At 40.1% G+C, this 23,470-nt stretch overlaps 1 long non-coding RNA gene across 1 annotated transcript; it reads right to left on the bottom strand.

The window, feature by feature from the left end:
* Positions 1 to 641: 641 nt before the first annotated feature.
* LOC122458805 lies at positions 642 to 23,088 on the bottom strand. Its single transcript, XR_006279081.1, has 3 exons — positions 23,077 to 23,088; positions 11,003 to 11,013; positions 642 to 783 (listed from the first exon to the last, which is right to left on the bottom strand). It is a non-coding gene; the product is annotated as an uncharacterized LOC122458805 (long non-coding RNA).
* Positions 23,089 to 23,470: the final 382 nt, after the last annotated feature.

Genomic DNA, 23,470 nt, shown 5'->3' with positions numbered 1-23,470 from the left:
TCAGTTTAGCAGTTCCAACTCCACCTCAGTAATTGCAACAAAGCAGAATATGCTATTATGTACTATGAGTAACAATACATTATAGATTACATGTGCTGACAGAATGCTTTCTGGAGTTTAAGCATGCATATATGGTGTACTCCTTCTGTCTCTTTGAATGAAAGCTGAATCTCATTTCCAGTGTTTGTCACACAACTGTGATCATGATTCTAAGTAAAAAAATCCACATAGGGTATTTTTAACAAGTATTACTTTGATGCTTATTGAATAAATGGACACAAGTCCAACATCAGGAATGGTAACATACAAAAGCCAGTAGGAGAACACTTCAATCTCCCTGGACATTCAATAACAGATTTAAAAGTAGCCATCCTTCAACAAAAAAACTTCAAAAACAGACTTCAAAGAGAAACTGCAGAGCTACAATTCATATGCAAACTTAACACCATTAATTTGGGCTTGAATAGGTACTGGGAGTGGCAGGCTCACTACAAAAGCAGTTTTCCCTCTCTTGCTATTGATGCCTCCTCATCAATTATTTGGAGTGGACCACATCCATCCTGACTGAATTGGCCCTGTCAACATTGGTTTTCCACTTGGAGAAGGTAACTCCCTCTTCATGTGCCAGTATATTTATGCCTGTAACTGTAATTTTCACTCCATGCATCTGAAGAAGTGGGATTTTTACTCACGACAGCTTATGCCCAAATAAATCTGTTAGTCTTTGAGGTGCTACTGGACTCCTCATTGTTTTTGTGGATACAGCCTGACACGGCTACCCCTCTTACTGTGGTTAGAATGTTTCCTATATTTCCAAAGAACACAATACTCTTATGTGTTAAGTGTGTGATATTTATATTGGAGCAAAAGAGGGCCATCTTATTCTGTATGACTGCTTGCTGTCCTTTAAACACTTGAAATTGAAGTTAAGCACAGGTAAAACTTTCTGAAGCCTGCATCAAAGGAAGGGGAAAAATTTGTGGGGAAAGGTTGCAGACCATACTGGGTGAGCAAGCATCTCAAACAGGTTATTAAGAGAAAGCAGAAAACCTACAAGGGATGGATCTGCAAGGAAAGCTACCTCTTGGAGGTAAGAAAGTAGAGGTGGGGGAGTGAGAACTGCTAAAAGCCAAGTAACATTAGACCCTGCAGAGGAAATTAAAACCATTAGTAAAAGATTTTTTAAACATATAAATAAAAAGAAAACAAGGAAAAAAGAGAAGGATGGGGTGGAGATTAAAGATAATATAGGTATGACCCAACACCGAAACAAATACTTTGCTTCAGTTTTTAGTAAGAGTAATAAGAAGCTTGAGGGCAGTGGCAGAGTGGCTAATCGGAACAATGAAAAGGAAGTAGAAATGACCACATATGAGGTGGAAGCCAAACAGCTTAATGGGACCAAACTGGGGCCCCCAGATAATCTTCATCCAAGATTAGTAAAAGAATTGGCACATGAAATTGCAAGCCCAATAGCAAGAATTTTTAATGAATCTATAAACTTGGGGGTCATACCTTATGACTGGAGAATGGCAAATATAGTAACTATATTTAAGAAAGGGAAAAAAGTGGTCCAGGAAGTTAGAGGCCCATTGGTTTGACCTCAATTATATGCAAGGTCTTAGAATTAATTTTGAAAGAGAAAGCATTTAATTACCATTTACCTCTATGTCCTTATGATAAAATACCCCTTGGTTTTACAAAAGGTAGATCACGCCAGACCAACCTGATCTCTTTCTTTGAGACAAGGGAAATGTAGTCAATCTTATCTACCTGGATTTCAGTACAGCATTTGATACAGTTCCACATGGGAAAACATTTATTAAACTGGAGAATATGGGGAATAATATGAAAATCAAAAAGTGGATAAGGAATTGATTAAAGAGACCACAGTGGGTTATGCTGAAAGGTGAACTATCAAGCTGCAGGAAGGATACTAGTGTAGTTCCTCAAGGACTGGTCTTGGGAGCAATCTAATTTAATGTTTTCTTTAATGATCTTGGCACAAAAAATGGGAATGTACTAATAAAATTTGCAGATGACACAACGTTGGAAGGTATTGCTAATACGGAGGAGGACTCCAGTATGGATGAAATTTAATAGTGCAAAGTGCAAGGTCCGGCACTTAGGGACTAATGACAAGAATTTTTACTGTAGGCTGGGGAAATACCAGTTGGAAGTGATGGAGGAGAAAGACCTGGATGTATTGGTCGATCACAGGATGACTAGAAGTTGCTAATGTGATGTGGCAGTGAAAAAAAGCTAATGCAATCCTAGGTTGCATCAGATGAAGTATTTCTAGTAGAGATAGAGAAGTGTTAGCACCATTAGACAAGGCACTGGTGAGACCCCATCTGGAATACTGTGTGCAGTTCTGGTCTCCCATGTTGAAGAAAGATGAATTCAAGCTGGAACAGATGCAGAGAAGGGCTAATAGGATGATCAGAGGAATGGAAAACCTGCCTTATGAGAGGAAACTCAAAGAGCTTGCTTTATTTAGCATAACAAAATGAAGGATGAGGGGATATGATTACTCTTTCTAAATACATTAGAGCGATAAACACCAGGGAGGGAGAGGAATTATTTAACTTAAACACCAATGTTAGCACAAGAAAAAAAAAAGGGATATAAACTATCCATCAACAAGTTTAGGCTTGAAATTAAATGAAGGTTTCTAGCTATTAGAGCATTGAAATTCTGGAACAGCCTTCCAAGAAGAGTAGTGGGGGCGCAAAAAACCTAACTGACTTCAAGACTGAGCTTGATAAGTTTTTATGGAGGGGATGGTATGATGAAATTGCCACAACTGCTATTGGCAAATAGCTCCAATGGCTGGAGATAGGACATGGGGGGTTGGGTGCGGGCTCTGAGATACTTCAGAGAATTCTTTCCCAGGTGTCTGGCTGGAGGATCTTGCCTACATGCTCAGGGCCTAACTGACCACCACATTTTGTGTTGGGAAGGAATTTCCCCCCAGATCAGATTGGCAGAGACCTTTGAGATATTTTATCTTTCTCTGCAGTGTGGGCCACAACTCACTTGCTGGATTCAACTAGATTAAATTGTGAATTCTCTATGACTTGAAGTCTTTAATACAAGAGTTGAGGACTTGCTCAGCTAGAGGCTATGGGTCTACTACAGAAGGTGGTAGATGAGTTTCTGTGGCCTGAGATGTGCAGAAGGTCAGACTAAATGATCATGATGGCACCCTTTACACTGACCACAGTGGGACCTGACCTGGTGCATATGGGAAGCAGGCCTGCTGTACCACTCCTTAGCTGGATGCAGTGTACACTTCCAGATACACTTCCCCTTTTGGTCATTCAGTTCCACTGGCTAGTACAGAGGGTAATTAAAGGATGGATCTGCCTTTTCCCTACACAATAGTATGAAACAAGGCACTAGCAGTTGACAGGCCCTGTTAGGATGACCAGACATCCTGATAAAATCAGGACTGTCCCGATTTTTAGGTTTTTGTCCCACGTCCCGACTGATGTACAGTTGGGATGCCATTTTTCCTGATATTGCGGCTTTGGCCACTTTTTTTTTTTGCTTCAGCAACTCTGGTGCGTTTTTTTTTTTGTTTTTTTTTGGTTCCCCCATGTGTCCTGATATTTTCCCCCTTAAATCTGGTCACCCTAGGCCCTGTGCTCATGAGAAGAAGTGTGACATTGTACCCGGCTTTGGTGGGCATCAGGCAGGGGAAAGCTTCTCTCTTGTATCTAACAAAGATATAGCCTGCCCCATCTGAACTTAGAAATTGATGGCACAGGGTTCCAGACCTACTGAGCCCCTTTAGATGGTATGTTTAAAATGGTGTGATTTGGGATGGGTGGAGAGAGTTGGTTTCTCAACACCTGTAGAGTGGTCAGGGTTGTTTGGAGTTTGTGAAGGTAAGGTACATACTGAACTACATATTTAAAAAAAATCCAGACTATGTTCCCAGTTATAGAAGCACCAAACAAATGTGCTCTTTGGGGGAAAAAGTAGGAGTTACCAGTAATTGAGGATTAGAATGAAAGTGAAATGACTGTATAATGCTGCTAGTATAATCCTATTATACCATCAGACTCTGTGAGTGGTTCAGACTACAGTAGTGTCCCTATTTGAATGAAAATTTTCCACCAGCTCTAGATAATCTAACATATTAAAACAAATGGTGAAACTTGGAGCACTAACTAACATCACCCTAATTCTGTGATGGTTGCAAGTTTATTTTCCAGTTTTGATATATGTTCATCATTTGTTTTTTTATATTTATGACTGGCCAAGCTTTAAACCACATCAGCTGAAACTTGCAATTCCACATCAAGAGTTTTACAAAATTTATTAGCTTTTGGCTACAATATGAGAGTGCTCTGGTTTTGTATTTTCTTTTTTAATTCCGTGTGGGCTTTTATCATGGAAACAAGCAAGTAAAATAACTTTGAAGTTATGTGCTGCTAACTTGCTCACTGGAAACTGAAAATAATTGACACATCTGATATTATTCTTGAGATATTGCAGAGACTGAATTCATTACAAGCCAAATACCAATGATTGTTTAAAGAAAGGAAAATACAGTATGTAACATGACAAATGATCAAAATAAGCTAAATTGTTTTGAGCTCTAATAAAAATTACATAAAGTTTTGTTGTACTGATATTGAGTTACCAGAGAATAATGGAAATTAAATTACAGTAATTTAAAAGAATGAGATACCAGTATGATATTACACTTTCTTCTAATGACAACACTGGCTATGTCTAGCTGCACAGCATCCGAGGATCACTAGCTGAAAATTATCCTGAAATTGAAAGACTGTTTTATACTGCACTTGCTGTGTTGACCTTTTCAGTGTTCTGTATTTAATTGGGCTATCAGTGCATTATTGTTCTCCCCTTTCATGGCCTTGACTACCTGTGAGAAACAGACATGATGGAATGTTGAAAAGATTACAGTAATTGTAGTAAGAACAGAAAACACCACAATATATGAATCTTATCTCATGATAATGATCCCCAAATGGGATGGGGGAATAAATGATATATGATAAAGCGTATTGATTACTAAGATTGCATGTCCTTTGTTGCTACAGTACAACATGCTGTCTGGAAGTATATTCTATCTACACGGCCCCATTCTTAATTTCATCCCATTGCTCTTAAATAGTACCATCTTAACACAATCTTTGTGTTAATCTATTAATGAAGTACATGGCAATTACGGAAACTTAAAAACACAAGCCATTGTCGAGTTATCTAAGTGCAAAAAAGTTTGAAAAACTTTAATATGGATAAATTAACACTAACAAACAGATGTGATTTTCTTTAAACAATTTTCTCTATTGACTGAGCACAAGTATTAAGCATTTTAGTTCAAGTATTTATTACATGAATAAAACAAGTTAAAAGCAGCTTAAATTAGGGGTTTGTGATAAGTGTTGTTCCATCTGTATAAAGAGCCTCATGATAGACCAATGTGATGTTCTGATAGCCTTTTCAGTCCCAGGATATCAGAGAGAAAGGTGGGTAAGGTAATATCTTTGACTGGACCAACTTCTGTGGTATCTCACCAACAGAAGTTGGTCTAGTAGAAGATATTACCTCCCCACCTTGTGTCTCAAAGTGATTTTAGTCTTGCAATGTCCAATAAGTAATTTATCTGAATTGGTGTATGCTTGTCTTGAAAAATTCTGGGTGTTTGGAGCTATTTCTGGCTTCACCTCTCTTTTTATGCACTATCAAACTGACTTTTAATGTCTGAAGATGCCATATCTGTGTCTGCAGTATACTGTGAGTACATAATTTTCATTTCTAATATCCCTTACAAGGGAAAGCTTCAGAAAGCTACTAAACCAGGGGTTCTCACAACAATTTTTTTGGTGGCCTCAGAGTGCGGCCACCATTTCTTGCTGGCAGCCACTCTGACAATTTTTCCTGAAATACTTAATTAACTTTAGGAAAAACAAATAAATATGCACATATCCATGTCCAAATCATTGTAATTTATTTACGTAAGATTTTTTTCCAGACTCAATAATAAAAATAATGTACGGTTGTCTCTATTCTTTATTGGACTTAAACCGAATGGAAACACAAATAAGGTGCTTTGTACGTTCTTGTCTTTTGCTTTCTTTTGGTTGCTTTTTTTTCCAAGATGTGCTATTTAGTAAGTCTGCTGTGAAGAGCAGTATTAACAAACATACAAATATCACTTTTCACTGCAAACTTACTCAGCCCCGGCAAGCCCTGGATGGGGAGGTGGATATGGAAGCAGCAGGGGCCAGCAGCATGGGATGGGGGGTGACCTTGGGGCCAGAGCCCACCACCGTACAGCTGGGGAATGGAGCCTGAAGCCCCGTGGCTGGAGCCTGCCACCCAAGGGCTGAAGCCTGACCCATCAGCCCTGGCAAGGTGAGGAACTCACTGGCTGTCTGTTCCTCAAGTTTTTGTGTCTCCAGAGGTGGGCAGGGCCCAATTACTGCTGGCAGCCCTGTTGGAGGGGGCCACTGCTTTGCCCTCCCCCTATCACTGCCCAGGAGGCTATGGCCACAAGAAAAGTCCCTCGTGGCCACATGCGGCCACGGTGGCTGCATTTGAGAAATGCTGTACTAAACCATATGCAACCTGTCCTATTGGCACATGATTTGTTTTTCCTTGTCTTTTATGGAAAGCTTTTTTTTTTTTTAAAAGGAAATACTGATGAGGACATTTTTGGCTGAGTTTATTTGTGAATGCTACTAAGATGCTGTCTAACATAACACCACAGCTCTATCTTTTTGTGCTGAATCATGCTAAATAGAAGTTCAGGCCCTGATCCTGCAACTGATAGCACATAGGTGAACTGCGGAGCTCAGAGGAAGCACCATTAACTTCAGTATGACTCCATTTTGGGGCCCTTGTCTTCCTGCAGAGTATCAATTGTAGGATCAAAGCCTTAGTTTTACAATGGAAGTGTGAAAACATTGACAATTTCAAAACGTTAGCTCTGTTGCACTTTGTTGTGACTTCAGATTTGGTTGCTGTAACTGTGCCGGTTGCCTGCTATGCATTCCCTTCTGCCCTATGGTCATGCTGCTGGCATCCTGCCTCAGTGTCCCCTCTTGGACTGTTCAAATAAACTTTACTTCAGGCTTTTTCTTGGTCAAAAAATAACCACTTCTTGGGATTTATTAGTATCAAACTGTAAATAAAACACATGAATGTTTTGGTGTTGTTAGCTCACATAACACAAGGTTTATCTTCCTTCTCCCAGGTTTCCCTGCTGGAGAGCTTTCCTCACCCTCTCTGCAGTCTCTGCCACAGCTTCCTGAAGTGTCTCCCTTCACTGTAATTTCCTGCTCTTTTTAAATCTTTTTAAAGGAATCACCTGATTCCTTTCAGGTGGGGCTCATTCAGGGTTGGCTTAGCCTCAGGCTCTCCAGCCCATGGGGAAAGCCATCTTATTACATACCCCATCTCCCCTCTTGTCCCCCGCTTTAGAACCTTGCCCACCCCATGACAAGTTGAGAGAACATTTTTCCCCATTCCTTTTCTAATTACCAATGCTTTCGCCTGTTGCCAGAATGTCTTCCTTCCACAAACACTTTAGCTGTATTTGCTTTCAGTTTGCTCACCATGATATCTTGTCAAGATGCCTGACGCTCCTCAGCCTTCCCTTTCCCTCAGGGCCAACTGCCTGCTTCTTGCAGTTTCCACTGATAGCTCTCTGCCGGAGAGGTCAGGCTTCCCATAGCCCCTTCTTCCAGTGCTGTATTGCACATCGTGGCAGCTGCGAGAAGTGCTGCTGTGGGTGCAACGCTCACTTTCACTGCATCCTCAATGTTCGTCCCTTTTCCTGGGGACCCAGGGTTTGACACACTCTGTGAACATATATACTGTCTCCCCCCCACCACTCCTTTACAGAGATTCATATATTTCAAGGCCAGAGGGGACCACTGTGATCATCTACTCTGACCTCCTTTTTAAAGCAGGCCATAGAACTTGGGAAACCATGGCCAATGGGAGCTTCAGGGGAGGTACCTGGAGGCGTGGCCAGGGCAACACACAGACCCCTGTGCCCCTCCCCAAGTCCCAGCCGCTTCCTGGAGCGGTGCGGGGGCAGGATCGGCGGCGGGGAGCCTGCCCTGCCCCCGGTGTGTGCCGGGCCAGAGCTGCTCTAGGTAAATGCTGGGGGGCTGCGGGGAGCTGGCGGGCCACAGAAAATAATGTGGCCCGCAGGCTGCGTGTTTGAGACCCCTGCTATAAGGCATGTTTTCTGATACTTTTAATCATTCTCGTGGCTCTGAATCCTCTCCAATTTATCAACATTTTTCTTAAATTGTGGACACCAGAACTGGACCCAGTATTCCAGCAGCGGTTGTACCAATCCAACTCAAAATTCCCTTGTTTTATGCATCCCAGGATCACATTAGCTCTTTTGGCCACAGCAACACTCAGTTGATTATCCACCATGACCTCTAGATCTTTTTCAGAGTTACACTTCCCAGGATATAGTCCCCCATTCTGGAAGGGTGGCCTACATTATTTGTTCCTAGATATATATACTTACATTTAGCCATATTAAAACTAAATATGGCTTGCACCCCATTTACAAAGTGTCATAAAAATATAAAGGGAATGTTAAACATCTTTAAATCCCTCCTGGCCAGAGGAAAAACCCTTTCACCTGTAAAGAGTTAAGAAGCTAAGACAACCTTGCTGGCACCTGACCACAATGACCAATGAGGACACAAGATACTTTCAAAGCTGCGGGGAAGGGGGAGGGGGACAAAGAGTTCTCTCTGTCTATGTGTTGCTTTTGCCGGGACCAGAGCAGGAATGCAGGTCAGAACTCCTGTAAAAAGTCAGTAAGTAATCTAGTTAGATATGCGTTAGATTCTGTTTTGTATAAATGGCTGATAAAATAAGCTGTGCTGAATGGAATGTATACTCCCGTTTTTGTGTCTTTTTGTAACTTAAGGTTTTACCTAGACGGATTCTCTATGTTTTGAATCTGATTACCCTGTAAGGTATTTACCATCCTGATTTTACAGAGGAGATTCTTTTACTTTTTCTTTAATTAAAATTCTTCTTTTAAGAACCTGATTGCTTTTTCATTGTTCTTAAGATCCAAGGGTTTGGGTCTGAGTTCACCTATGCAAATTGGTGAGGATTTTTATCAAGTCTTCCCCAGGAAAGGGGGTGTAGGGTTTGGGGAGATTTTGGGGGGGAAAGACGTTTCCAAGTGGGTTCTTTTCCTGTCATATTTGTTAGACGCTTGGTGGTGGCAGCAATAAAGTCCAGGGACAAAAGGTAAAATAGTTTGTACCTTGGGGAAGTTTTAACCTAAGCTGGTAAAAATAAGCTTAGGGGGTTTTTCATGCAGGTTCCCACATCTGTACCCTAGAGTTCAGAGTGGGGAAGGAACCTTGACACCAAGCGACCTGGATCACTCTGAATCAGTGACCTGCTTCATTATTTACCACTCACCCATTTTTCTGTGATCTGCAAACTGTGATTATTTTATGGTATTTTTGTTGTTGTTAGGTCCTGGGTAAAGATAATAAATACTGGAGGGCCAAGAAACAATCTCTGTGGGATCCCACTGGAAACAGCATTTTACACTTTGAGATCTATCAATTAGCTATTCTTAAAATCCATTTAATGTGGGCCATGTTAATGTAGTATCTTTCTACTCTTTTAAATCAAAATGTTCTGTGGTAGCAAGTCAAGGGCCGTACAGAAGTCTAACTATATTATGTTAGCATTATGACCTTTGTCAGCCAAGACAGTAATATCATCAAAAAACGATATCAAGTACTTTGACAGTATCTATTTTCCATAAACCCATGAAATAACTTTTGTTTTTGTTTCCTTATTTAAAAATAAAATACAAGGCAAATATAGCTGTTTGGCTCCCCCACTTCTGCAATATGGAGCTTAATGTGCCATCAAATCTCAGACTCTTTTTGTATTAAGAGTTCAGAGGCTCCATAGAGTCCCACTATTTCTCTCTACAATGTGAGGTTTTGGAACTAGTTTAATATCGGTGTCCCCTTTGCTCAGATTACTTTGCAAGGCTCATGACATTTGCAAGCCTCATGGCTCTCTCCAGATGTCACAGCACTAAGAATCTCAGGGTCACTGGCTTTCTATGTCTCTCTTGCCTTACACAGCTTTGCACCTCCCCAGGTTTCCAGACCTTCCTTTCTTGCTTTGCTCTGCATATGCCGTTTCTCTTCACAGAATATAATCCACCCACAGGGGCAGGAAGGCTTTATAAAATGCTTGTACCATGTAGAGTATGCTCTGCTTTAAGAAATAAGGTTTATACCTGTAATAAGTCTTTTACTTTTTTTTCTTTTTATTTAGCCTGGGCCTTGGATTTTAACTGTTTAGTTGAATGTAAAGCTTTACAATCAAGCTATATTCTAGCAAAACGACCAAAACATGACATTAAAATTTAAAGGAAGTGCCATTTTTAAACATCCTTAACTTGAAAATGAATGAATAAAATGGCTTAACCAGTTGCCCTCAAACTCTCTAGTACTATGCATCACAACAAAACCTAAAGAACAATTTGGTATTAGGTCTGGTTGCCAACCTGAGAAAATGAGGAAATAAGCCTGATCACTGAAAGTCAGTGGGAATTTTGCCTGAGTAAAGCCTGTGTGGCTGCATTGAATAGACATAAAAAAAGGCTTTTATTTGTTTTCTTTTTTTTCAAGCCTTACGTCAGTTTGATTCTATGAGACCTGATCCCTTGAATCTAACAGGCACCACTAAGATCTTGACATTTAATATTAAAAGTAATTAATTATGCTAGAATGCCCAATACATAGATGGTATTTTGAATACCTTTTCTGAATAAATCTTATGCAATGTCAGAGTCATTTTGTCTTTGTTTGGTGTCCCCTTTTTGTTTGCTTTCCGCAAACTTGTGGTTTGATTTATTATTAGCACAAATAAAAGCGAATTTAAAGATTGCATGCTCTATTATTCCCCGAACATTAAAATCCCTTTCTGTAACGATTTAGACCAGAGACTTAACTACAAGAGTTACAGACATCCCATGGCAGTAAAGAAACAATATTGTATGCCTTATGTCAGGGGTTCTCAACCTTTTTCTTTCTGAGGGCCCCCAACATGCTATAAAAACTCCACAGCCGAACCTGTGCCACAACAACTGGTTTTCTGCACATAAAAGCCAGGGGCGGCAATAGGGGGTAGAAATCAGGGCATTTGCCTGGGACTCCACCCCATAGGGACTCCACCGAAGCTACATTGCTCAGGCTTTGGCTTCAGCCCCTGGTGGCAGGGCTCAGTGCCCCAAGCTTGAGCCCCATACAGTGAGGTTTTGGCTTTCTGCCCTGGGCCTAAGTGAGTCTAACTGGCTCTGCTTGGGGACCCACTGAAATCTGCTTGCTGCCCCCCAGGAGGCCTTGGACCCCGGTTGAGAACCACTACCTTATGTGACCAATTACAGGAAAGCAACATAGATCAAACAAGCTAAAAATGAATGAAAGTTATCTGCAACTTAAGTTAATTTTGAATGAATTATTTTGAGAATCACAATCTGACTGTGAATAGAGGTGAATAAATTCTTCCATCGTGATTCATTCACTCAGCTTTACAAATTGAATATAGTAAGTGTTCTCTCAAATCTCATTTACAGCATAAAATGATAATTTTTAGATGTTGCAGCAGGAAACAAAGGTAACTTCATAAAGTAGATGATGTACAGGATGCTTTATCAATAAAGACTAATATAAATCAAGTACAGTATTTAACACTGTAAAAGCTTTAAATTAGTTTAGGCAACATCTGCCTCTTAATTAAAAAAGTAGTAGATTTTTGATTGAGTTATTTAACCTAAAATTTTAGTTACTCCATACATCAATGTCCATAAACACCTTTACCTTTGATTGATGTCTCTCTCTCTCACACACACACACACACACACACACACACACACACACACAGAGTATATATTTTAGCCATATAGTAAAGGTTCTAATTTCAGTTTTTATTACAGCGCTTTAAAAAAAAACTATACAAACTTGTCCTAAACCTAGTCTAGTTTAAATGACTATCTTTTCTTTCTTTCAATGTCAGATAAAATCAATATTGGTAATACTATTATTTGTATTGATGTAGTACCTAAAGTTCCCAGTCAGGGACCAGACCTCCATTGTCTTAATCACTTTACAAATCCATAATAAAAAGATGGCCCCTGTCCCAAAGACAGTCTTGCAAAGAATCTGATCTGCTTTTTTTACTACATAAAATTAATCCATTAGCAGGGGGATACTGAAGATGCCCAACAGAGAATCCACAACACTGCACAGGATCAGCAGTTGTAGAGAAGGTATGCAGAGGGGCTCTTCATTTGTAGCATGTTATGAAGTTCTCAAGTGCCCATCTATCAGTCGCTAATTTGGGTAGAGACAGGGAGAATATGTCAGTGAGAGGTGGGAATCGCCTCAGGTTTCTGGTAGGGAAGAGCTGAAGAAAACATAGTGGGTTGTAGGGACAGACTACTGGGGTTGGGAGCAGGAGGAGGGATAAATGCTCATTTTCTTTTAGCTCTTAGGCTTTTGTTAAATATAAGTGTGACACTGTCTGGAGTGGCTCATGAGCAAGAATACTGACCTCAGGCCAAAACCCCAAACTAGTTGTGAGTTCTATGCTTAGATTTCACCAACCAAGTAACAAGTCTAAGCTCTTCAGATACTATAGAGCCTTAACATGGAGTCACAAACAGCCCCCTTGGGCATTTTGCTTTATCTTGCCACCCAGGCAAGCTTCACTGTGATAGATGGTCACTTTACACCAAAGATCACAAAATATTAAGATTACTCCTAGTCCCAAAGGTCAGTTTACTCCTGGTCAATTTTCACCTTACATCTCACACCAAAGACAACACTTGTAGCCAATCCTATACTAAACTAACTAAGAATTAATTAAGAAAAAGAAATGCGAGTTATTTACAAGGTTAAAAGCACTAGCATACATAAATAAGTTGCAGTATTAGTTTCTAAAAGTTAATAGAAACGTCTATAATAAGCAAATGTAGTGAGGCGGTGTGGTGCCCCACCACCCCGCAGAGGGAAGAACGTCTCCAGACATCAAAGTGGGCGGCGCCAGTGGATCCTGTGCCCACCCCCCAGAGGTCAAGGCGCAGGATAGAAAGTATAAAAGCCCAACCTCAGAGCTCACTTGGGCCACCGCTGCTGGAGAGGCCAGAGGCCTGTGGCCTGGCTCTGGCTTGGGAGACCCCGGCAATCTGCGGCTGACCTGAGGACTGGCCGGACCGGCCAATGCCTAATACTGACCAGTGCACGGAGGAGCCGCCAAGCTTACCCGTTGCCACCTACCCAGAGGTGCTGCCAAGCCTAGCCGTTGCCAGCTACCCGGAGGAACCCATGGTTCTGGAACCCTCTGAGGACACCACCCTGACCCAAGAACCCTACAAGGGGGAGTCTGGGGAAGTAGCCTGGGGGCAGCTGACCCTAGTCTGGCTGCAGCACTGCCAGAGCTAATGTCAGTATGTTGTGGCCAGGATCCCCAGTGACACAGCAGCGGGTTTTCTGCTGCTGCTAGGGCCTCGGGCTGGGACTCAGTGGAGTGGGTGGGCCTGTGTCCCCCCTGCCACCCACCTTGTGGGTGGCAGTCTTCCCCTCTCCCTGGTTGCCCAAAGCCAGGGTCTGGGCTTATATTGAACTATTTGCTCAGTCCCTGTCTGAGGCCTGAACCTGAGACTATTTGTTTGCTACCTGCCCTGACTCAGGGCCTGGGCTTATATTGTACTGCTTGCGGGGCCCTGCCTGAAGGTCTGGGCCATAGACTGGGTATTCCCCAACCCAGCAGAGAGGGTATAGCGAGGCAGTGTGGTGCCCCACCACCCTGCAGAAGGACAAGCTCCGGCAGAGTCCCCTTACAACAAACTATATATGCCTTTAGGGTGAACTCAACCAAACAGCTGGAGATCCCTTGCTTATGCTTAGAAATCGTCACCCCTTCAGAGTTCAAGCATCACGGGGAATCTCAGTTTCTCCTTGACAGGCATCTTTTTTTTCCCTTCCCCCGGTATTCAAGTTGTGATGAGACAGGGGTTTGTGCGGGCTTCCCCCGTACCCTCTTCAGGAGTGTGGGGAAAGCAATCAACCGAGTCTTTTTTCCAAAGTGGCTTGTCTGATGTCTGTAGACATTCTTTTATTGGGAAGGAGATAACTTCTTGTGATAAACTAGCATTTCACACTTGGTTTCTCCCCTGACTAGGTGGGATTTAGAGTCTTGGCAAACATTTTTATAGTTAAAGAGCAAACGTTTAAACATTACCTTATAATATGGGATACAGATATTATAAGTAGGATTAATAAATTCAGCATCCTATAAGTATCTCTTAAAGTTTAAACACATTCTTAGAATTCTAATACATATTTCAATAATACTAACACACAGGTGAGCCAGACTAGTTTCCAGCTATGCATTTCAGTGTTCAGTGAGGCCAGTGGGCCTTGGCATGTGATGTTACCTGGTCTGCTAGTGTCACAATACGGAAATCTGCCCACAAGTGGTGTAGGTACCTAAGGAGCTCACAGTGCATTGTCTCCTGTTTGTCTAATATTGGCCTCTTACCATGGTCTGAACTAGAGGACAGTACTTCAGATTAGAGGTTTGGGGATGTGGGAGTGGGATCCATGGTTGGGAAGACAGAGATCTGGTGATATTGAAGCCTTTCTCTGCTTCCAGGGCTTTGGAGCTGTGCTCCGGCTCTGCTCCAACTCCAGGCAAAAACCTGCAGCTCCACTGCTCCGGAGCTGCTCCGCGTTCCAGCTCCAGGCTCCGCTCCAAAGCCCTGTCTGCTTCAGTTGTCTTTTTGAGCTTTTCTTTGGCTGAGGGTCATGCTTTTCAAAAATGACATCCACAAATTGTTGGTATGGTATCCGATACTTTAATTGTATTCTCTGTAGGATCTTGTATACTCATCACCATAGTATCTGCATACATTCCTGTAGTGCATTAAGCAATATAACTAACATCTGACAGGTATTTATTTTTTCTCATCCTCTCACCAAGGGAAGAAGTGTGTGTAGTGGATTGGGGTATTTTGGATTTTTTTATAATTGCACTTCAAGAGAAAGGTGGTGAGGTTTGTGATGGTCCTTCATTCCTCTGGGAGTTTGTTCCACACAGGCCTAGGGTCAGCCCCCAATAAAGTTCTGTCTTCAGCACAAACTTCACCTTTGTGGTAGAACATTCCATTGTGCCAGAAGAGCAAAGTTGTTGACCACGGTGTTCATCCCAGACTTCAGTTAATCTTGAATATATGTGGATGAGTGTATTTTTTTTTTAAGAAGAACCTTAAAAGGTTTTAGAGAGCAGGTGCTCAGCACTCTTTGAAAATCAGTGGCCTTTAAGGCATTTCAAATTGGGCACTCAAAATCACTAGTAGCATGGATTGGAATTTTCCAAAATTCCATATTGATCATTTTTTTTTCTTTTTATTAACCTTGAGTTCAGACAACCACTGGGCTGGCTGTGTTCCCAGTTTACACTTGTATGGCCAACTTTCTGTCTGAAAGTTACAATCCATTAGCCATCAAAAATAGATATACAAAGGATGGACACTTAAAGGAACCTGATTTTCAGAGAGTAGTGCCCAGCACTTTCTGAATATCAAGCCCTTTTAAGTGTGTCTCAAGTTGGGCACCCCAAAAATGGAGGCATATGGGATCATTAGTCACTTCTAAAAATCCTGGTCCATAGCTTTTTAAATGCATATGGATGCCAAGAAAGAACACAATTGTTTAACCAAAACCTTTATACTGTGAAGTTCTCAAATGTATACAAAATTCAAGAGAACCAGGGCTGGCATGTGCAGATCAAACAAACCCAGACTGATACTAAATACACTGGAGATTCAAGCACAATATTTCTCTCATCTCAAATTCCTGGAGCTTGTCATGGGGGAACATGAACAGGTATAGTTTAAATGTACTGCATCTTGGAGTATGAGCAGGCAGCTCATAGCACATGCTATGAAATTTCATTCTTGACATAAAATAAACAAATACAAAAATTTGTTCATTAATGACCCAAACTTTTTATCTATTTAACCCTGAAGTACAGGCATTTGACTTTTGAGGGGCAGGTTGGTGTTTGCCAATATTATTATTACCATTTAGTTAATTTATCAAAAGAAATTGATTCTTCAGAGAAATGTGCTTCATGGTTTTCTCTCATATCCATGTTTAATGAGGCAAGAATGGATATGAGGCTGTCTGACATATATTGAAAAGGCCTCTCTTCTCAGTGATAAATACCACTGTTGAAGAAGAGTTATAGCTGCCATTAAAATTTGTTCTTAATGTCAATATTTCCCAAATGAATTTATATTTTGTGAAAATGTTCCCTCCATTTAAAAATGGTAAAGAATTACTGGCTGATGTGGGTATTTGACACATCCCTTCTTTTCTCTCTCCATCTCGGCAATGTTCCAGGAAAGATAACTGGCAAGGGGAAGGTACATGGCTATGTTCACAAAGCTTTGTGCAGCAATTGTAGTCTTTTCAGATTTACTTGGAATTTCCATTTAAAACCTTGTGCAGGTGCTATAATAAATTGGTATAATTGAAGTTCTTGTGTATGAAACAACATAGGATAAAACAATTAAATACATGCATTGGTCTGGAATTCACTAAAATTTCAAGATGGTGAGAGAATTGTGTTTCTTTTTGTCCCTCTCTATTGCACTTCATTTGTATTAATTGTACTGAACTTTACTGCAACTATTTATTGAATTTTACATCAGTTAAAGGACAATTGGAAAGTTCTATTTTATCAAACGTTTAACAATATGAGGTGTTTTATACATTTTTCAGTTTATAAATAAGTCCAAGCACAATTTTTAAAAAAATGTTTGCACTCTTGTATACGATGACACTGACTGATATTACATAAAATAGTTTTCTTAGTTGACCTAAGTCTGTGACTCATTGACAAGGTGATTCTGTGAGTGAGATTAGTTGCTGCTTGACAGTCAACTGCATGGTTATGGGGTATATAGATGCTTAAAATAAGTAACTTTTCAAAACCAGGGTTTAGATCCTGATAAGCATTTTTAAGTCTTTGCAGCTCGGCACTTGCAGAATTGGGCTGATACTTAGTTAATAAACTTGTAATATTAATTGAATAAGACCCAAGCACAAAGGAGGAAAAATATGCTCCCACACATTTGTACACAATATCCTAAAAGATTTAATGTCTTCTCATTAAAGCTGGTCAAAATGTTGTAAATTGCAAAAATTTGGAAATCATGATTTGTCTTCATACCTCCCTGACTTTTTTATATTCTTCACTATTCATATCTTAAATATAAAAAAATTTATTTTGTGGGGTGCTGAGCACTTTCAATTCCCTTGAGATTACTTTATCATCCACCAAGTTATGTTGGTCCTAGGACTGGCTGCTCAGAGAAAACAGGTAGAGTGGACCAAGTTATGCCTTAAATTGCATGTTTGTCATGACTATAGGGGCCAAGGGGAATATATGTAGTTTTTTACAGGCCAACAGGAAGGAAGGTCTTCGGTGAGCATGATTTAAGAAACAGAAAAGCAACTTTTAGCCAAAAGTGACAGCAATATTGAAACATCAGGAGTTTGATAATGCCTTGTTTAGCAAAAATGATACATTTCAGGTGCAACTTAAAAATTGGAAATGTATCAGCCTCTATAGTTAAATTTACCAATGTGGCCGCCATAGTTCCTAAATGATTATTCTGTGTACCTTTCTGACCTTTTGCCTCATGATGAAGTTTATTCTGTTTTTTCTGACAAATTGACCCATCTGTAATCTTTCGTCAGTGTTGATCATGTTCATACTTTTTTTTGCTATTGAATTTATTTTAGAAAGTTTTTTAAACTGATACTAAGATATAAGAAAATACCAAAGAGAAAGAGGAGAGGCAGCAAAACAAGAAGAAAGAGAAATTGTATGGGGAGGGGGGATATTTCAAGAACTGACTAATGTGATGATTTCAAAGAACAAAGGAAAAGCATTTTCCTTGATGAAAATATATATTCCTTTAAATGTTCACCCCTTTTTGCAAGGTCTTGAAAACCATGTATTTCCTTTTGTCTTTGCTTCACTGGTGGTGCAAATTGAAATGCAACAATCCTGTGTGGTGGTTGTCATAGAAATGATCTTCCTAGAGAGAGAACTCTGGGAAGGTTGAAGACTATGTGGTTAGGAAAATGTGGTATGGGTCAGCTTAATCTCTCTTTACCTGACCTTGCTTATAAATGAATAGTATCTGTTTCTGGGCTGGTTAACTTTAAAGAAAAAGAGTAAACAAAATCAAATGAAGTCATTCCTGTCAACCTTATTATGCATCATCTATAGGAGGACATTTGATTTTAATGTCCTTTTGTTTATCATATTTTATTTTATAACCCATTCTTAAGGAACAGATGCCCCCCCTTATATGTGAGTTATCTTAAAAAAAAGACAATGACACTATATATTTTAGGGACTACCACTCTATCACTATGCTCAAACAGCTGAAGACATGTACAGTACTTACAGTTTCTACTTGAACAGAGGTGTTGCTGGATGCATCTGGGAAATAAAACATGGAATTCCTATGGCTAGGATTGGCATATTAATACTCCAAGCTTTTACCAACCTGTTATATAGGGTGTGCTGCCATTTGATTGTATTCTACCCATGTTTCTGGAAGGTGTATTTCTATAATGTTTAATATAACTTGTTGTTCTGTTCTAAGATAGTGACAGGTCTGGAGTTAAGCACTCCAGTGACAGGTCTGGAGCTAACCTCTTACCTCGGACAGGGCTATATTCAAACAAGATATTTAGAGGTTATGAAAACTGAATAATAAGGGCTTCCATAACATGGCTATTGGAGCCTTTTGCATTGATCCCATAGAAACTGTTGTACAGACTTTACCTCCTAATACATAGAATTCTTCTTTTGTCTGGGTAAAAGTTAAAGAACCATGAAGATAACTGCATAAGCGTGCTTGATTGAGTTGTGGATGGGGGAGGGGGATTTTCTCTCAAAAGCACACCCATCCTGTCAATGTTTCTTTCTGAAGTGTACCTTCTAACAGGCACATCCATACTTCATCTCTTAATGATTGCAATTTACTATGTCATTGGGGGATGGGTAAATCAGCTTTAGTACAATAAGAACTGATCCAAAACTCAAGTCAAATTTGTACAGGGTTTTAAAATAGCCATTTTTGTATGCTCTGTTCTGCACAGACTGGTGCCTAAGAAAAAGGCTGTTCACTTTCTAATGTCTGAAATGAAGCAGAAACAACCTATTTTTGAAAATTTTGAAATCAAATATATGGAAATAAGCTTTATATATGCTGGCATTTCTCCTCTTACACACACAGCTGGTCTTCGTTCTCAAGATGAATTCTGTATTCTTTCTCCCTATTGCAGTGCAATCACTTCTAAATTTTAATTTATTTTTTGTAAAATTGCTAGATTAATAGCTATGGAAACTGAAGACTAAGAATAAGAAATAATTGGCACTTAGCTAGTTCTTAATTTTTTCAAAACTTAGTACAAATATTAACAAATCTTTCCAACACTTCTTTAAAATAGGGGCTTATTCTCAGAGCAGACACAATACTAACAGTGATGGTAAAGGTTGACCTGCTGATAAACCAATACTCTACCTTAGAAAATATGCAGCCACATCTTTTTGAAACTACAGTTTTTGAAAGGGTCCATCAATACCCTCCTGCGCTGCTTTCTTTACTTGCTAATGCAAATTGGTACAGTCTTTAGAAAGCATTATGTGTTTTGTTGAGCAACTAGGAATTTTCTGTACGAGCGTAAGTAATCATATTGTATATTACAAAATGAGAGGTGATTCTTTAAAAAAACAAGGAAACATTGACACCGATTTCGTACAAAGCATGAGATGTGAAATGAGCACAGGGTGGACAGGCACTTGGGATTTGCAGTCTGATGTCATTTAAGAGGCTCTTTAGGGAACGTGCTCCTAGCACATTACAGGGCAATACAAACAAAAAACCATTTTAGCATAGCTGAGTGCCCAAGCTCTTTGAGTGGTGATCGACACTGATTTCATTCCTGGTCTGCACGCACAAGAGATGGATTCTTTTGGCCAGCCTCAGTTGGGGCCATGTCTTTGCCCTAAGTACCTTTGCAGTACCCCACCCAATAGCATACAGGGCAGAGTGGGCCCAAAGGTCTCTTTGTTTTTACTGCCTATGGCAGCAAGACAGAAACCTTGCATTGTCCACTTATTCTGCACACTGTGCAATTTACTTAGTCTTGTGTATTAACAATGTACTTCATATAATTTGTATAGTTATAGTGTAGTTTAGTTCTTTTTAATTATGTATAAATTCTCCCCCCCACAACTCCCCCCTCTGTACAAGGATGTATTCCCAAACATGTGTAGAGAGTGAGGGAGGTGAGACTGAAACTTTTCCTTCAAGACAAGTCAATGCAAAACTCCTAGAGCAGTGGTTCCCAAACTGGGGTTCACAAGATGTTGCAGGGGGTTCTCGGGGGAAAAAATTCCCTAATGGCGGACAGAGCTGTCCTGAGGGACCCCGGGCAGCATGGGGTCAGCAGCCCCTGGACTTCCAAGAGCTAAGCAGATCAAAGCAAGCATATTTATCACACTGAGGAGATTTAAACTTCAAGACTCCTTATAAGAAATGGAAAGGGAGGTGGATATTTTTTGCTGTTTTTAAAATTCATTAGGCAGCTAGTATTGTTTTAAAACAAATTTAAGCTTTGTTGTAATCTGCGTTGTTTGCTTGGACTGTTCAAGACCTGAATGCTTGTGTAGGAGGAACTCTTTGAGTTGGCTTCTTAAGTATCTTCATGCTGTTTCACATCTGATACTCCTTGATGAAACATAGGGGCCTTGTCTTATAACAGGTTTATTCAAAGTGATATAAGCTACGAAAGTGAGATCTTGGAAGAGTGTGCCATTTTTATAATGTAATAAAAACACTGTAATGATAAATAGTGTGTAATAAGCATGTCATAAAAACAAATTTTATATTTCCAAGATCACTGCTTTTATAATTTATTCTCAGGTAAAGGAGAAAATCCCTGGAAATATTCATTTTTCAGAGGGGGTTCGCAAGACTTGACATTTTATTGAAAGAAGTTCACAGGTTGTTAAAGTTTGGAAACCACTGTCCTAGAGAAAGACTATAACCAGATATCAGATGAAGAGGAGAGTGCAAACTTTTGGCCATTCTACATCCCTCCACAACAGGGACGCTTACCATACCTGTTAGTGAGGGTAGATTCACTTAGCAATATCAGAGCTCAGGTACCGTCTTCTACCTGTTTGAAAAATATTCCTTTCTGAAATTTGTAGAGCTCCTACACAGCATTTGATCACCACATTTACAAGAGACTCTCACTTAGTAGAGGCTTCCAGATTGAATGCCCATTTTGATAGGGCTGTCTTGTAGTCATTGCTTACATAGGACTCCTATTACCCACCTACAAGCAATTAGACAACTGCTTGTTAGTCACTAAGAGTGGAGTGTGTGTGGACAATTGCTCAAAGAAAAGAAAGATTATGACCTTAGATGTGTTTCTTTACAGTAGTGGCCAAAACCACGTTTACCCTGAGTCCTACCTCTAGATGATTCTGTATTGATGAAGGAACTGAGGGGTTGTTCGGCCATCTCCTCTCTTCATTGCCTTGCATGGTTGGGGAGTGAGGGAACTTAGGGCACAGGCTTGGCTTCAGTGGATGTGTGTATGGTACTAAACTGTGTACTAAAACTAGAATCTATGAGGACAACACATCTCAATGAGCCACCCTTACTGAATGGAAAGTAACAATTTTATTTGTCTTGTTGGTTCCACAGCACAGTACGAATGAGGTTATAAATCAGCAACAAATAGCTGCAGTTATTATAGTAATAATAGAAACAATTTCAACTTTTCTAGGAGCCAGCAGGCTGCCTTTACCATTTTGTTACCTGAAAACCTTGGACCCATTATGAAGAATTCAATGCTTGGAGTATTTTTTTTTTTTTTTTTACTGTGTAGTTACAGAAATAACTAAGCATTCAGAGGCAGGCATGAAAGAAAGGTCACTAGTTTTGCATCTGCAATTCTATATTTGCACATGTTGCTAGGCAATGCAAGAAAATCATAGCCCTTAGTTGCAAGACTGCCTTTTCAGAATCCATTGTTAGAAGGAAATCAACAACTGTACAGAGTAATATAATTTCACACAATTACTTTTTTGTCAATGCTCCTAAACCCTGACACTTGTCAGAGGTAATAAAGAAAGATTATTTGTTTTGCACTTACTTACAAATGGATGTTTTCTTACCATATGGCACATCTTATATTTCTTGTAAAAGGTTTCATTAGCAAACTGATGCCAGCATAAAGGCTGGGTGCATTTTTCTTTAACACAGACTTGATAAATGTCTCTTCTAAAAATACATCAATTATGTTTTTATTTTTCAACTGGTATAGACTTGACTGTCCTGATAAGTGTCATGAGAGTTAGTCCTTGCATGAAGATTAAGGAGTTTGTGTAGTTTTAGCTTCTCTCATGTAACATGAGCTGCTAAAAAGGAATATGTATGACTGTAGTTAGTATTATAGAGGTCTGTGTTGTTGACCCATTTCTGATATGGACTGAGAGAAACCTCTCCAATAGTGTCCAGAATTTGGCCTGGAGAAGAAAAGGGAAAAGCAAAAGGAAGTGATATGAGTGGGCCTAGCTCAAAAAACGATGGAGGGAGCTGCTTTCTCTGGAGAAGACTCAGGGAATGTCTACTCCTAAAACATTACAGTGCTACACCAGCACTGCTGTAGTGTTTTAAGTGTAGACACTTGCTACAGTGAAGGGTAGGGTTGCCAACCCACCAGGATTGTCCTGGAGTCTCCGGAATAAAGATTAATCTTTAATTGAAGATTGTCATGTGATGACACCACCAGGAATAGATCCAACCAAAATTGGTAACCCGAGTGATGGGAAGGGTTCTCTCATTGCTATAGTTAATCCAATTTTGAGATGTGGTAGCTAGGTTGACGGAAGAATTCTTCCATTGACCAGTGCAGACAGCACTAGGAGTTAGATCAGCACAGTTATGGATCTCTGGTGTGGATTTTTCACCTCCCTGAGAGATGTAGCTACGCCAATGAAAGTTTTCAATGTAGACCAGCCCTTAGGGTCTCTGCCTAACTGGACTGCAAAAGGGAATGACTCAGCAAGTTACTTCAGTGGCATAACGAACCATAAGAGGTTTCTGCCCTGACTGACTGCATGTCAGTTCATATTATACGTGATGGATGAGCACAAAACATTTAACAATAGAAGTCAAAGACCTAAGTTTTATTATCTCCCTACACCAGTTCCAAGTCCCTGATTCTGATTTCAGAACAATATAAATCAAAGGCAATTCCCTTGAAGTCTTTCAAGTGATGTTGATGTGAAAAGAAGAATC

Source organism: Dermochelys coriacea, chromosome 2, assembly GCF_009764565.3.
Source record: "Dermochelys coriacea isolate rDerCor1 chromosome 2, rDerCor1.pri.v4, whole genome shotgun sequence".
Lineage (NCBI taxonomy): Eukaryota > Metazoa > Chordata > Testudines > Dermochelyidae > Dermochelys > Dermochelys coriacea.
Note: the sequence above shows the minus strand (reverse complement) of the source record. Positions and strands in the feature narration are given on the sequence as shown.